Below are 16,104 nucleotides of genomic sequence, written 5' to 3'. Positions count from 1 at the left end.
TACCTTGAAATGTTGTACCAGTGGCCCGATTTTGGTGTTTTGTGAGGTTGAGATCTCGGCAGGCTTGTACTGAGGGAGCTGACCTTTCTTTAACAGACACGTCGCCTGCTAACGTGAGTAAAGAGGGAGGGTTTGTCTGCCCTAGAGTGTCATTTGCTGCGGGAAACAAGACGCCGTTGCGTCGTCTGCTACCAGAACCGAAGAAAGGTGGATCATCTGTTACACACTGTATGCTGCAAGTGAAACGATAGAAAACAAAGTTGTATTGGGAACTTCTGCTATTTAACAAGGGGCGCAACTGACGACCTGTGCTTCACTTGGAAGTGCCAATTCATTCTAAAGCGTCATATGCCTAGCCGCGAGGTATCATGTGACCACAAAGCAGCCGCTTGCAGCCAATTTCGTTTTCTATCCCAGGGCAAGTGTTCTTAACGGGATTCTCTCCCATTCTTAGACGGTTGATAGTTAAAAAAAAGGCCGTCCTGAAAGCCCAGGAAATGGCAGTTCCAACAAGGGTACAGGCACCAAGCTAGGCCTGATAGGCACGGACCTATATATCAGATTTTTAAACTGGTGCTTATCGCAGCTAAGTGCAGTGCGTCTCGCGTGCGTCGCCGATGAATCAGTATTTTTATTTCCTTTGATTGTCAGAAAGCATCATAAAACTTTGTGGGAGCATTCATTTTGACCATACAAGCCAAAACTCTGAAGTTCTGAAAATTGGGGCCGCGTCTCCTTTTCAGAAAGTTTATTTGATTAACACTTTTTTATTAAATTTATGAATATTGCATACAAATTATAACGTCTCTTAAATTTTACAAAAATTTGAAACACTCGCTGTGTCTGGCAACCGTTCGAAAGCTACCCAAACCATCCGAAACACCTGAAGGTTCAAGCGTTCTTCTGAAACTTCCCGAAACCCAAGTTTCTGAAAGAGTTTCTTCCCATCATCAGTGCATAATGTTGATCAGCAAAATGGATAATGCTTTCTTATGCCTTGGTTATCTTGCAGCCTTCGACGCTCAGCTGCTTAGGCCGTCATCGACCTGCACATCCAGAATGGGCACCTACAGCAGCAGAACAGGGAACTGCAAGTCTGTTGGGCAGGTGCTCAGGCACGTGGTGTCTTTCAAGTACCAGGGAGAGCAGACAAGGCCCGGTGAACAGGGGACACCCCAAGAACTGGCCAGGCCTGAACCACCCGAGCTGTTCCTGATGCCTCTCCGCAACATGGAACAGTTTAATGCTGCAGAAGCGCAGCTGAAGAACTTCACCAACAGGACACTGCCGGTATTTATGTGTCCTCTTTTTCACAATATTGACGGACGGGTATAAGGCTGCGATTCTTACTTTGTGGTTTAACTTGGGTTATCTGAAGATTTATGCAAATGGGGTTGGAATGTGGACTGAAGCCTTTTACCGTAATATTTCAAATGGATGCCCACCCAAACTATGTTTTAAGCACAGTCGGTGGCCAATTAAAAATTATTAAGTTGCCCTACCTTCATTACGGGCCTTCTGTTATTTATAACAGCAGAGTGCATGCACAGCCAATGCACAATGGAAGGCTATTTATTTTAAGGGGCACCCTTAAACTGAACGCTTCGATAGAATTGTGTCAAGGTGACGCAGCCAGTTGCACGTTTTGCAAGTCAGCTTTAGTAGCCTGCGTAAAGTTTCTGCAATTGTTAAACTGCGTTTCATAGAGGCTACTGAAGGGAGAAATGCTGGAATGTGGCCACCAAAAATTAAATATGTGTGCATCATTACATTTTTGAACAGTTTTTTCCACCCGAAGGTCGTGTAAACAAGAGGCCTTCATGTGCATCCTCATTGAACGGCATTTTAAAGGGGCAGTGCAACAATTTTCAGACTTTGTCCAATTAACTGCGGAAATTAATCTGCGTCACCTATGGAACGAAAAACCGAAAGCCGCATTTTCTTGCGACCGCTAGTTCTTATTTAAAAAAATTAACCAAATCGAAGGTCGAAGTGCCTCCCAACTCTCCACGCCGACTTTCGAGTGACGTCTCTGGGGGTTCACGTGGTCACCCCTTGGGCCTTCTCTTCAGAGACCCCAGCCGCTTTCTCCGCGATTGTCGACTTTCAAAGGATTAGCCTCGTCGAAGGTCGCGGCTAGCGATAAACACAAAGGACGGTTCGCCACGGGGCTGACGGCGAGTGTAGCAGCGGAGGGGGACAGGGTTTGTTGACTTCCGCGTATCCCCCAGAGACGCCGTCATTTTAGTTCCCGTAGCCGCCACCGGCGGCTGCAGATCGTCAAATAATTCGTTCTTTGCCTTGCGATTACGCAGCAGAATAGCCGTTTTTTGGGTAAAGGTGACGCGTTTTTGGTCACTTGGGCTTGTATAAACAATATAAAAAATGCAAACTGGCAATTCTTTCAACATTAAAATCGTTGCACTGCCCCTTTAAGTCTTTTTCAACTGCCGCTTCTTGAAATATTTTTAAGTAAAACATTTCACAACAAGGGCACTGAAATTGCCCAACACATTTGCCTTTGGGTGCTTACAATATGTCGGCCTGCAAATAATCATAAATCATGCTGATTTGCTACGACACTTCTGCCCGCTTTATCCTTAGAAGTTAAATTCCGCACCTCCAACAACTCTTGCATGAGTATGTGTGCGGAGCACGCACAAACCTGCCTGCGTGCTTTTTGTGTTTAACGCTTGCTTGACAGAAGGATCGAGATGCTGTAGTATATATTGGGCTTCTTTTGGTTTTGTTCCTGTTCTCACTTGAGGCTATAGTCAAGAGATCTAAATATTTAGGGCGATAAATTCATTTGTGCTTTCGGCATCTGCTACAGAAGTAAAGGTACATGCTTTAAAATAACTTTTAGCCTGGTCTAAAATCGCTTTCGAGCGTTCCCACCATATCTGTATGCCCAAACAAATTTGTAAGGGGTTGCCAATAAACCTTAATTAATTCCATCTTTACTTTACATTAGTAGTGCATTTCCAAAATGAGATGTTAACCAGTCCTAACCGAAGGTCACCCTATGAGAGGAAATCAAATTTTCCAAGGTGAAAGAGTAACTGTCATTGCATCCGCCACTTAATTCAGGGGGTGTGAGTGCATGCGTAGCTGTGTCTCCAGGCATAGCATACGGTAGTGGCACAAGCGATTATTACAAGAGGCGGGCTTGAGCTGAGTAAGTTGGTTCATTGGCCTGCAGGGCCACCACTGAGTCAACACTAAACAAAAATATGGAAAGGTAACTTCTCATACTGTGCTGCTGTTGCCATTTTTTGCAACTATGATGACGGTTTTGGTCAATTCCTGCCTTTTTATGCCTTTTTCACTTCCAGTCTTCGTAAAGTCATAAAATGGGTGATAAATTTGCAGGGTGACTAGCCGGCAGCTAGACTAAGCTTTAACAAATTCAAGATGCGCGGGGTCTTGAATGCACAGTTTTGAGAACCACATACGTTATTAAAATTACTGAGTGGAGGCTGATGAGCAAAGACTATCCATCAAAACGTTTGCACAATTTGGACGATGCAACGATTGTGACTGACTAATGAGATTTAGCGGAGTATGAAGGAAAATATTTTAATCTTTCTGGTTTCGCCTAAGACAGGTAGAGTTTCCATATATTCAAATATTTTTTATTCTCTCTCCAGTAAATATTGTAACATTTCGATGCGTGTATAGTGTGGCTTACTGCATTTACCTGGCCATTCACATTCTCTTACTTGAGACATGTTCATACCATTATGTCTGCATGTCAATAACTTTACTGACATATAGAGATTACATTTTGTCTTTCTAGGAGGAGCAGCTCGTGTCTCTAGGAGACAGCAGGAACCTGCAGAAGGTGGTGCGAGAGATAGTGGGACGCCTGTTCTCAAAGCAAGTCCAGGAGCAGTTCTCCCTCCTGGGCTACCAACGAAAGTCAAGGTTCAAGGACGTAATGATGTGTAAGGTGGTCATCGGTAATGCATATTCATTACTAGCTATTAAATTGATGGTATCCCTATTGGAGCTCAATGGACAAGCATAATCTTTGAAATATGTTGACAATTAAAGGGAAACTGAAACACTTCTTGACAAAAAAAAAACGAGTTATAGGTGACTTCTGCCGTATTTTTGTCCTGTGAACCTGAATATCGCTTTCGTTTTCCCCGAAGGTGTAACTGGACGCGAAAAAACACGAAAAACCTCAGAGCAGTCGTGACCTCGTACTAGGATCTTTGGGGCGCCAAGCACGTGTCGCTCGTGTGGGTGGCGCGTGCAATTGCAAGCTTGCCAGTTGTATTTTTCCACACTGACGCCAGTCGTGACGTCTATTTCTGACCTTTTTAAAAATTCAAGAGTTCACGTGCATAGGTTTGACAGGAGCTGAAGATGAGCGAGAGCAGAAATTCCGAAAACTCCCAGCATTACGTCACGCCCCAGGGAGAAGGGGCTTCAGCTGTACTTTAGAAATTAATTTCTGCAGCCTCCGTGCACCAGATTGAAAAAATGAACTCGATATTCGTGATCCTGCATGCTATATCAAGACGATTTTGGTGTTCTTCCTCAGGTACAGAACAGCTTCAGTTTCCCGTTAAGTCGGGGGATCGGTGGCCGAGTGGTCTAGCGCACACCAGCTCGGAGCACGTGGAGCGAAACCTCGCGCTGCAGAACCCAGGGATCCAGGGTTCGAGCCCCACCCCTGCCCGCTTCGATCTGGATGAGCATCGTACAGGCGTGCGGTCGTGTATCGCTACTGCGTGATGCACGTTAAAGACCCCAGGCTAGCGGCTGTACCGCACTGGCTAAATTTTTCATCTACAGCTGGGAGACTCGTCGCCCCTCTGAGGCAGACCAAGTTCTAGGCTGTATAAACACACACACAACCCAATTTGTTTTTCCCGTTAAGTCTTGCAATATGCAAAATTTAAATCGTCAGTTCCTGTCGTTTATTTTTTTCTTTAATTTGACTTGCATTTTCTGTTACGAATATCTCCTGTGTTAGCATTTTCAGAACCTTTATACTGAAAAGCAGCGTTTTGAAGGAACTGTGAAAAAAGGTTTTTGTTGGTCTTGTCTTGTTATCCTGTTAGTTTCCAGGTTGAAAATGTAATGAAGACCATTTAGAGGCCTTGGTCTGTAGAGTGTCAGTTGGGGAAGCTTTGCTCTTTTTTTAGCCACTCATCTCTGCGCCCCACCCCTTCTCGCCCCCCGCCCCGTCTCACCCCCCATTTCAGATTAATAGGATGTTGCATGAAATAGCCATATGCCTCCATAGAATCTGCACCTTAGCGTCGTAGCCAAACCCACAATCTTCACCTCTGTGGTGCTCTCTTTCTGTCACCTTTGAATTGCAGGCTAGGTGAGGGACCCATATTTACACAAAGGAAACGCTCACAAACTGCAGTGTGTGAACAGCACCTTGTGTGTAGCTAATATGCAAGATATTGGCTTCCCCTATCCCTCAACTAATCTGTGTGATCTGACAATTCTCTTTACAGGTGCCATACAAGGTCGCACTCGTGCAGCGTGGACGCGGTGCAGAAGTGGCTGACGGGCAGGGAGGCGGGCAAGGGCAATAGAGATAAAAAGACGGACACTCCACTGGTGGTTTCAACCGCCTTTGACGATGAGGGACACTCTGGCTGAGGAGCTAGCTGCTATGGATGCACGAGTCACAATAAAGAACCTCACGGTAAAAAAAAAATTGTATGTTCCCTTCTTGTACTACCCACAATATGCATCTGGGCGACAGATGAACGGGACATGTCATCTCAACGAGTATACAATAATTGCCATGAGTAGACTGTATACATGGAGAAAGTCAATTGTTCACACAGAATTGTTTCTTAAAATTGCACAAATACTAAACCGGCTTTTTTCAGTTCAAGTCCGCAAAACATGTTAAAAACGGTCACCACCTATAAAAGATATGAAAACCAATAAAATAGTTCGGACTGAGAAATTTAGCATTTCCACGTTTAAGTCAATTTGATCTACTGAGAAGTTAGCTGTTCAAAAATGCAGTACGATGTCATTCCTGGGCTTTAAAGCCTGACACAGCTAGCATTCTGCTGGTTCCATGCTGGGTACACTGAATGACGCATACGCTGGTGCTGATCCGCAATTTCGCAGGCACTGACCCGCAATTACGCTGGCACTGATCTGTTTTTACGCTGGGACTAATCCGCAATTGGATTGGCTCTGACCCGGAAACACGCTGGCACACTGATGGTTTCCTACCGTACCACCGGTTCCATGCCGGGGATCTGTGTCGGGACCTCACTGGGAATATCCCGTATTCCCGGCATCCCGGTTTCCCAATAAGTTACCGATACCGGCCGGATTCCGGCATTGGGCCCGGCCGATGTCGCCCCTTGGGGCGTTTCCGGTACTGGCCGGTATCGGTATTCCGGCAGGCCAATACCGCCCCATCCCCCACCCGGTGTTTTGTGCTACTTGGGATTTAGTGATTGACTTTACAAAGACATAACCTGGTATTGTGGCTCCACCTCATAAATATTCGCAAAAATAAAAAAAACACCCTTGGCATCACAAAGTAGTTGACCGATAGGTTGTTATTGTTAGTCGAACTTCAACGAAAATGAACAATCCTTTCTGCTCAGCCTTCAGGACGAAACCCAACAAGGCTTGCTGTCGTTCCCACTGTACGGAACTCTACAGGGCCTGCTATCGTTCCGTCTGGACAAAACTCTAGTGCACATGCTACCAGTCTGTTTATACAAAACTCTAAGTTACTTTTTTTTACTTGGAGTGTTCTCAGTTTGTTGGTCTCTTTCAACACTTTGTAACAAGGCGGAGTTAGTAAAGTGGTGTTACACAGATGTCTACCGCTATGGGACAACCAGAGGGGCCGAGATTTTTTTTTTCTTTTAAAGTGAGAGCGTGTTAACCATTCCACGACTGGTACAAGGAGAAGTAACAAGTGCAGGAGGCATGCAAGTACATTGGCAAGCCCGCTTTCTATTGCGCTATTTTGTATCACATAAGTAAAAAAAAATGTTGGTTCTTATTTCTTTGAAACTGCACATATAGACCAGTTAAGTCGAAGTTTACATAAAAATAAAATCATTTACAACAAAAATCAACAAAATAGCGTGATTTAAAAATAATCAAACAAAGATATAACAAATATGTGTGATGCATGCAGGGACGACGACACTGTGCGCTTAGGACCCGCTGACGGTGTAGGACGACTGCGCGTCAAGAAGGGCATGGCAGGCCGAAAGATCAAACCTCAATATGCGTGCGTCCACAGGTTTCCAAGGTCAACGGCAGAAGCTTCCGAGGGTGTCCCAAGCATGCACCAGCAGCTTCGGGAGGATGCATGTGCACTGCTATCTTGGAAGCACTTTCCAGTATTTAAAAAAAAAAAAATGAACACAGTTGGCAAAACCTTGAGTCTCAAGGGCCGTTCACACTCTTCCAACCGAGTACGACCGAGAGAGACGAGATCTCTTAAAACTTCTTAAAATTTCTTAGGACGAGGGAACACACTGGCATACTGGCGCCATCTATGCGGTGACCCTGGAACTGCATTTCACGAGAGCGAAGGTTTCGCGGGATTTCCGAGGTAAACGTGCGTAATACGTATAAAAAAGGCTCATTTATAACGTTGACCAAAGTTTTTCGAGCCAAGAAAGAAAGGATAAAGCGCGACAGAAATAGAAAAAGTGCCAGACCGCCAAGTTTACACTGCTACCCAATAGATAAGGAACCCAGTTTTAAGAGGTCGCAAGAGTGTGAATGGGCCTTTAGAGAACCATGTGGTGAACGGAAAACTTAAGAGTGCACGCGTTCTTGGTATTCGATACACTGTTCATCAGGTTGTCGGCAGGCCTCTTCACGATGTATAATTCGTGCATTACTTTGGTATTTGCTAATTTTTGTGGAAACACGTGCCAGCAGGTACGGGCATAGACAATGGTAATTATATTCCTGCATCTGTACAACTTTTTTGTTATTTTATTTTAAAGCTTGCTATTTAGTTTTGAAAGAACTTCGTGGTTCTCATGGCGAAGTTGCAAACGTTATATTGGGGCGCTCAAAACCAGTCCAACGTCAGAACTCTTGCCAAGGCATCCAAAAAAAAAAATAATGTGACCAGAAACAATGTCATTTATTATGTTATCAAACTAGGCCTCGCAAATGTTAGCCAAATCGGGTCCACTAATACTCACCCATGTAGGAGGGTGTCTTTAGCGCCCATGCTTGTTGTTTAATTAGAACTTGAACATGATTCACCACTACGGAGCACTTGCATTACGAATGAGTTTTTTAGTTAGCGGTGGTGTTCCTGTTAACAAACCACTGCATTAAGTGGGTAGAAAATAAGAGTGAAGAAGTGAACTTTGGTCTTTAATGGCAAGTAGGCTCGTACGGAATCATTTTTGTTTCAGTGGAGGCTCAAGTATGCACGAAACTAAAAAATTCTCTTTTCAGTCGACGGAGACAAGGGTACCACAAGAGCCAGCCAGGGAAAGGGAACGGGAGCTCTTGGTGCCAGCGCCTTGCCGCCTGCGTGGCTGTGCCCCGAACCGTGCAGTTTTTGCCAAGGTAAACGATTAGGCTATTTGAAAGTTTTGTAGGTAAAAAAAACTTGGCTCACTTGCATGCCTTGCTGTAAACAGTCCAATGCAGCACTGGAGTTTGCGAGTTGCAGATAATGTCACAGGTGGGATAACCTCTTCATTCTCAGAGTTCTGTGGACTAAGGGGCTGCCCAAAGATTACACAGCAGGCTGGCGCACCGCTACAGAGCATCAGCATCTGTCGTACCTTAGCCTCCTGTATACTGACAAAGCCTGGCAGATTGCCACGAGAAGCGGTCGCCGTAATAGAAAAGGTGGAGTGGCATACAATGGAGAAGAGTCTCGCCGCAGCGGACGCGAGACACGCAAGAAGTTTGTTTCGGGTCCTCGCCACTGCAAAAGCTGTGCGCTGACGTCCAGGTTCCCCGATGGCTCTTTGGTGCACTGTGCCATCAAATCCTCATGCTCCAAATTTGTGACCGGGCACTCTATGACTCCGTCGTCGAACTGGCAGGCTTTGTGAGTATAGAGGTGCTATGGTCATACTCCAATCCACTTTACTCCTTTTTTTTTTTGCTGGGGGAAAGCATCTTTTTGCTTGCAATCTTAAAAACGAGGGTTAGACTGTTGTTATTAAATTGGTGTGGACAACTTCTAACAAGCAGAGGTCGGCATTTTAGCTCGCCCTCACTCACCCCCACCCTCACAGCCACACTCACCTAAGCCCCTCACTCACCCTCACCCTCACAGCTACACTCACCTTCAGCCCCTCACTCACCCTCACAGTCACACTCACCTTCAGCCCTTCACTCACCCTCACTGAACCTCACGGCCTTCACGCACTCACCGCCCTCACGGCCCTCACGCCCCTCATGGCCCTCACGGCCCTCACGCCCCTCACTCACTCATGGCCCTCACGAAACTCACCGCCTTCACGCCACTCACCGCCCCCACGGCCCTCACCGCCCTCACCACCCTCACGGCCCTCACCGCCCTCAAGGCCCTCACGCACTCATAGCCCTCACCGCCCTCACGGCCCTCACCGCTTTCACGGCCCTCACCGCCCTCACTGTCCTGACGCCACTCACCGCCCTCACGCCACTTACCGCCCTCACGCCACTCACCGCCCTCACGCCACTCACCACCCTCACGCCCCTCACGCCCCTCACCGCCCTTGCGGCCCTCACACCCCTCACGACCCTTACGCACTGATGGCCCTCACGCCACTCAGGCCAGCTTCAGATGGGGCAATTTCGCCCAGAAACTTTACGTCGCAACACCAGCAACACGGGCCGCCCGTGATCACACGCAGCAACCAATTGCTGCAATTTGCCATCGTCATCATAAAATTTTATTTTTCTTGCACTATTTCGACACAATTACGCGTTATAAACGTGTTTTTATGCATTTAAATCTCGTTAAGAATACTAATGCACGTTTCTGAAACAGTTTATTTCCAAAAAACGATCGATTACAAACAAGAACCAAGTCTTTCGGTGTCATCATCACCGGCACGAGGTATCACGTGAAAATTTTGCGTCCCTGATTGGATGCAGCCGCTTCAAACGTATTCGAATTGCTCCGAGTTGCTTGCTTACTTCGAGCCGGACCCGATCTCAGCAATTCGTGTCGATCTAGGGAAAGCTAGAGAACAACCCCTCATTAACACCAAAATTGCTGAGCAAGATGCTCCATCTGAAAGGCCTCACGCACTCACAGCCCTCACGCACTCACGGCCCTCACACTACCTCATGCACTCACCGCCCTCACAACCCTCACGCCTCTCATGCCACTCACTGCCCACGCGCACTTATGGCCCTCACACCCCTCACGCACTCACTGCCCTCACACCACTCACGCGCTTATGGCCCTAACGCCACTCACCGCCCTCACGCCCCTCACGCACTCATGGCCCTCATACCCCTCACCGCCCTCATGGCCCTCACGGCCCTCACGGCCCTCACGGCCCTCATGGCCTTCACGGCCCTCACCTCCCTCACGGCCCTCACCGCCCTCGCGGCCCTCACCGCCCTCACGGCCCTCACCGCCCTCACTGCCTTCACAGCCCTGACGGCCCTCACTCACCTTCACACTCATGAATTTTCCTGGTTCAAAAACTCACTCACCCTTACCTCACCTGTGAAGATGAGGGTGAGTGAGGGCCCTCATGAGTGAGGTTTGCCGAGGTATGCTAACAAGCTCTGCTTGCTGTCGTCGAGGCCTAACCTGTTCTTATCGATGCCGGTCTTCGCAAAAGAAAACAAGATAGGGGAAGGGACAAGAGCGATGGAAAGCCGTGCCGTTTGCGTGGTCGATGTTACTGCCGTACTCAAGTTAAAGATAAATCACATGTAACTATGGTTGTTAATCTGTTTGAAAGGGTTTTTTCGCTATGCCAATCTGTAAACATATCGTTTTAAAAGCTGGAGACCAAGTGAGTTAAAGGAGGACCAGCAGAAATATTCTTTAGCCTGGCGGAAAGTCCTCCTCGCCCTCTTTCTTCTTGTATTGTAGCACGGCGAGGCGAGGGGAAAGGTCCCCTTTTGCGCCGGCTTCTTCTGAGAGGATAAGCCGAGAAAATCCCCATTCTGAGCGACGGGCGATCGGTGCGGCAGCAGCGACCTCGTGACTTAGAGGTAGCTTCAGCTCCTATCGCGTAATCTGCCCCATTTTTTGGCGCTCACCAACCTAGCCCCTCGGGTGTAGGTTTTACGGAGCTGCAAGGCTGCGCCCGCGCAGTCACCGAATTTCCGCTGTCGAAGGTCTTTAGTTTAGCCCGTGGCAAAGTAAACGCATACTTGAGAGCTGCGATGCATCCCCGCACCCATTGAAGGAACGTTTCATAGATATTTTCGGTTGATCAAGGAGCTCAAAACACATGCGCGAGAAGTGGTGACTTGAATATGTAAGGATGACTCACATCTTCACAAAACATTCCATCTTGAAAAAAAACGGCTTATCATGCTCAAACCTGCCTCAAATTGGGATCGATGGAGAAGAGAACGATGTACCAGGCGCGGGCATCTTCTAGAAGGTCTCTGTTTTCTAGCAGCGAGCACAAACATTGTGTGCGTAACTTACACTATATGATGGCCAACGAATGTATGTGACATTTATATTTACGCATCCCAGCAACCAGATGAGGTGAGAAGGCAGCTATGGTGTGTGTCGATACTAAAAAGTTCTAGTGGATCGTCTTTAGCTCTTGGATAGCCGCACCCTACAACAATTTATAAGCTATAACCTTTCTGTGAGCATTCTTGATCGAGTGCGGCTATCGAAGCGTCTGATGTTATAGTTCAACGTTGCTTAAATCGGCGCTATAGCACGTGCTGCCACTTTAAAGTTTCTGAGGCATTAAAAATAAAAAATAAAAAAATCAACTGTAGCCTTTTTCTAACATAATACGCGTTTGTAATTTGTCTGTGCAAACACATATTAGTTAGCACGGACAAACTATTGCCGGTCTTTCTGATTTCGTTTTTTAGAAATAAATGATATTTAGAAAACTGTCAATGCAACTATCCAACCTAAGTGGCAGAGCTCAGTGCTAGACAATACATGTTGTATTGTCTATAGTAATTAAATTAAATAGTAATAAAAAGCGCCGATGTCGCGTTCGGGCTAAAAGTGCCACGTAATGCACGCGTACACAGTAAATATTTTAACACCCAAAATCGTGTTAAAAGGGTGCTTGTTTTAACCAACACCCTTCCTACACCCTTCCTACACCCTTTTTACACGATTTTGAGTATTGGTGGGTGTAACAAGGGTGTAGGAGAAGGCTTACACCCTACATACACCCCTATCACACCCACAATTTCAAATATGCTCAGGAACTCGTGTTAGAAGGGTGTAGGCACTCGTCGCAACACCCCCCGTTCATAACATGTAGAAAGGGTGTGATGGACTTGTATGATTTCAAGGAGTCGGAGTTAACCACGTCGCAGAAACCCTTGTCTACGAGAGGAACCGGTAAGGACATCGTGACATCGATTGATTGTCATCGCGGTATAGCTGCATGTGCCCCAAATCGAGGAGCTAGCTATGAAATGAGTCGGAAAAAAAAAGTCGCCTGCATTAGCAAGCTCGAATTTTTATCTAATATGTGCTTTAAGAGGTGGATTTTATGCTTTGTGCAATACCAAGAAGTAGCTCAAATTGCTTGGAATTATGTAGCGATGCATCGGTCCGGCGTCCCGTCAAAACTTCAGGACAGCAACGAGAACGTGCAAGAATGCGCGTCACATTAATCTTACACAAATCCGCTTTCCCCTCTGTTCGGTCAATATCATTGTCATCGACGCCGTTTTTCTTCACGCCAAAGGAGAGGCCATTTATTCCTACCGGTTTTTGCCCGAAAACCCGGCGCAAATGACGATGAGCAGTGCTCTATCCTTCCGTCCCCGGTCAAGTGGTTAACGGACGTCCACACACTTTTCATTCACACGGTGTGAGACGGGCGTAATGTTGATACTGTCGATTACACCCATGATTTTATAACCGCTCATGTTTATTGCTTTGATGAAGCGGTTGCTGATGTACGGCGGCACCCACATCGAATATAATTAATCACCACACAAAGGCGCGTATGATTACGAAGTGCTAGAGAATGTTTTTTGCAACTCCGATCGAACTCTTCGTCCGAGAGAAGCCGAAAATTACATGTCGCGCGTGCATCAGTTTTATCAGTTCAACTACAATTTAAAAAAATCACCTCCACTCGCAAAAGGTGACCGAAGACGTGTAAATATACAGCCCAGGCAACACACCGTACGTCGCCGGTACTGGATCTATTCGAAAAGATTGTGCCCACACCATTTTGGTTTAGCCAATATTTAACGAATGGGATGAGTCGCGCCAACAATATCCTGACATAACGTACGCGACGCCGTTTTTAGTTGAGTGTTGAGACTATCCTGCGTGAATCTGCTATGCCGGAGAGGTATTTCTATTTCTTTGCCGCCTAAAATACGACGTTAAAAATAAAAAGATTAGCCAAAACAGAATCTGCTTGCTTTTAGCCCAAGAAGTCTTTCTCGGGCAAAAAGCGAGCGAATTCCGCTTTGCTTAATATTTATTCATTTTCTTTTTAACTGCGCTGAAGCTTGGAACAAACAGTGGCGCCTTTTTTTTGGGTAGCACAAACTCACCTGACTGAACCAATAAATACACTTCCAAACACATGAAGAAAAAAAGGAAAGAGAAAGAAGGAATTAAAACGCATAAACAAGACGACGATCAACGAGTTCTCCCCAGAAAGCATAAGCCACTCCCCGGCTCCACACTTTTCGAAAGGGAACCGCCACTCGAACAACAACAGTTTCAAGGTCCCACATACAAAGCGACCCTCCCTGTGCAGCCCAGGAGGCAGCAGAGGGAGATTAGCAGCTTTGTCCACCCCCCTTTGACCTCTTCTTCTGATAAGCCTCCCCACTTTCTTTTGTGTCCGTGTGACTGTGAGCGAGTGCGAAGGCCGCTTCTAGTGAATCAGAGGTGTGGAGCGAAACACGTGACCGCTCTCCGTAGGACAAAAACGCGTGGACGAACATTTGTCACGCCACTCGCTCTGGCACGCTGATGGCTTACTGGGGTCATAGCCTTCGCCGTTTGCCAGTTTATGGTGAGTTGTAGGGATCACGTAAATCCGGTTTCCAAAAAGCGTCCGTCAGTGTTCTCTTTTTTGTGCAAGCAGGTCCTGACGAGTTCCATTTCGCGACCGTGGTTTTTCGTCGTGAACGGCCGGAATACATCTATGCCAACTTTTTCATCTATTGGCCATTTATTTCGTCGGAGTCTATGGAATTATTGTGCTGTGTTCGTTGGACGAGTTTCGACAAAGAGCTGCTCATCGGCGGACCCGAGACTTCCGTTGAAAGTGATCCACCGCCTTCATCCTCGACATTGTGTTTGCGGTGTTTCGTGATGCCCGAATCGGATTGTGCATCTATCACGACAGAGAGCTGCTCTTCGGTGACCGCGAGGCTTCGGTTGAATGTGAGCGACCGCCTTCATCCCCGGCATTGTGTTTGCGAATTGTTTTGTGCTGCCCGAATCGGATTATGCATCTATCACGGATTACATGAGATCGCTCTCTTATTTGTAAGTACTTTGCAAGCATGCTTAAAAACATGAACTGCCGCTTGTGCCCCAAGTAACTTCCGGTCGTTCCGTTTTTCCAAGCCTGTCGAGTTTCGCTTACGTCACCAGTGCTAGAAAGAATAAATGTCGCAAGCAGGGTTCTCCCCAGGAATTTCTGAGAGGTGGACATTACCGGGGGGGGGGGGGGGGGGGGGTTAGAAAGTAACACACCTTTTTAGGGTGTTAGAAATCACACCCATCACTAAGGGTGTTAGGAAAATCACACCTTTATTCTAGGGTGCGAGAATATCACACCCCTTTTTAGGGTGTCCGAAAATCACACCCCTTTCTTAAGCTGCTACGATTTACACCCATTTCCTAGGGTGTTCTGTTACACGAATAAGGGTGCTCCCCATAGGACAAGCCATTTACACCAATAAGGGTGTTAACATTTTAAGTGTGTACCGCTACAAGTGCGTCCGGACATTTCACCGAACGCCGTTTCATCGAATGCCGTTTCATAGAATGCCGTTTCATCGAAGCCGTTTCATCGAACGCCGTTTCATCGACCGCCGTTTCATAGAAGCCGTTTCATTGAACGCCTTTTCATCGAACAATGTTACAGTCTGTAATACTTTGGAATTTACTTTAATTTTTATACACAACTTCATCTCATTCTCTTTTTTTTTCTTTTGTTTCTGCTTTTATATCACTGGGTGCAGTGGCGAGATAAGTTCCATCGTGAACATATCCTACTTCGAGAAGAAAGCCTCCCTGAAACAATGACCACTCTCCATGTCACATGAAACAATTAAAAATGAGGCAAAAACAGAAAGCACAGACGCTTAAAAGTGTTTTAAGTGTCTGTCCTTTATTTGCAGCGTCGTGGTTTCAGCCATGAATGTACAGGAGTAAGGCTTTTCAGTAAGTCGCATACCCAATTGTTTTTATTTCTTTTTATGCCAATTGCTTTTATTTTTAGTAATTTGACACCACCTTCAAAACAATTTCTCAAGTGACTACCTTTGTCTTAACAAATGCAAGGTGAAACATCTATAAAGCACTGTTATGCCCCAAAACTCGGTACAGAGCCATAACTGAGAAATTCGATGAAACGGCCCTTGGCGATTCGATAAAACGGCGTTCGATGAAACGGCGTTCGATGAAGTGTCCGTTCATTCGGTGAAACGGCTTTCGATGAAATGGCGAAAAAGTGAGGTTCAGGCTTGGTCGGAGATTGCTACGGTTACACACGTACGCTTTTTCAGTTCTATCTCGCATAAATAACCTTCTTGCTCAAATAAACAGGGGCATCTGACTTTTCGCTCATCTTGGCCTTTTGCGCGACTGTTAACATGTTCTAAAACAGACAAAGCAAAAGTGATTTAATTAGCTCAGGATTATAGGTTGAGCGAAATATTTACAAAGTTCAAGGTTCCCTGAGTCGTCTTTTGTATTCAATTCCCCCTCCCCTCACCACCACTTCCTTC

This window comes from Ixodes scapularis, unplaced genomic scaffold (assembly GCF_016920785.2).
Source record: "Ixodes scapularis isolate PalLabHiFi unplaced genomic scaffold, ASM1692078v2 PGA_scaffold6__148_contigs__length_123643588, whole genome shotgun sequence".
NCBI classification, from domain to species: Eukaryota; Metazoa; Arthropoda; class Arachnida; order Ixodida; family Ixodidae; genus Ixodes; species Ixodes scapularis.
The sequence above is the reverse complement of the archived record's forward strand: the minus strand, read 5'-3'. Positions refer to the sequence as shown.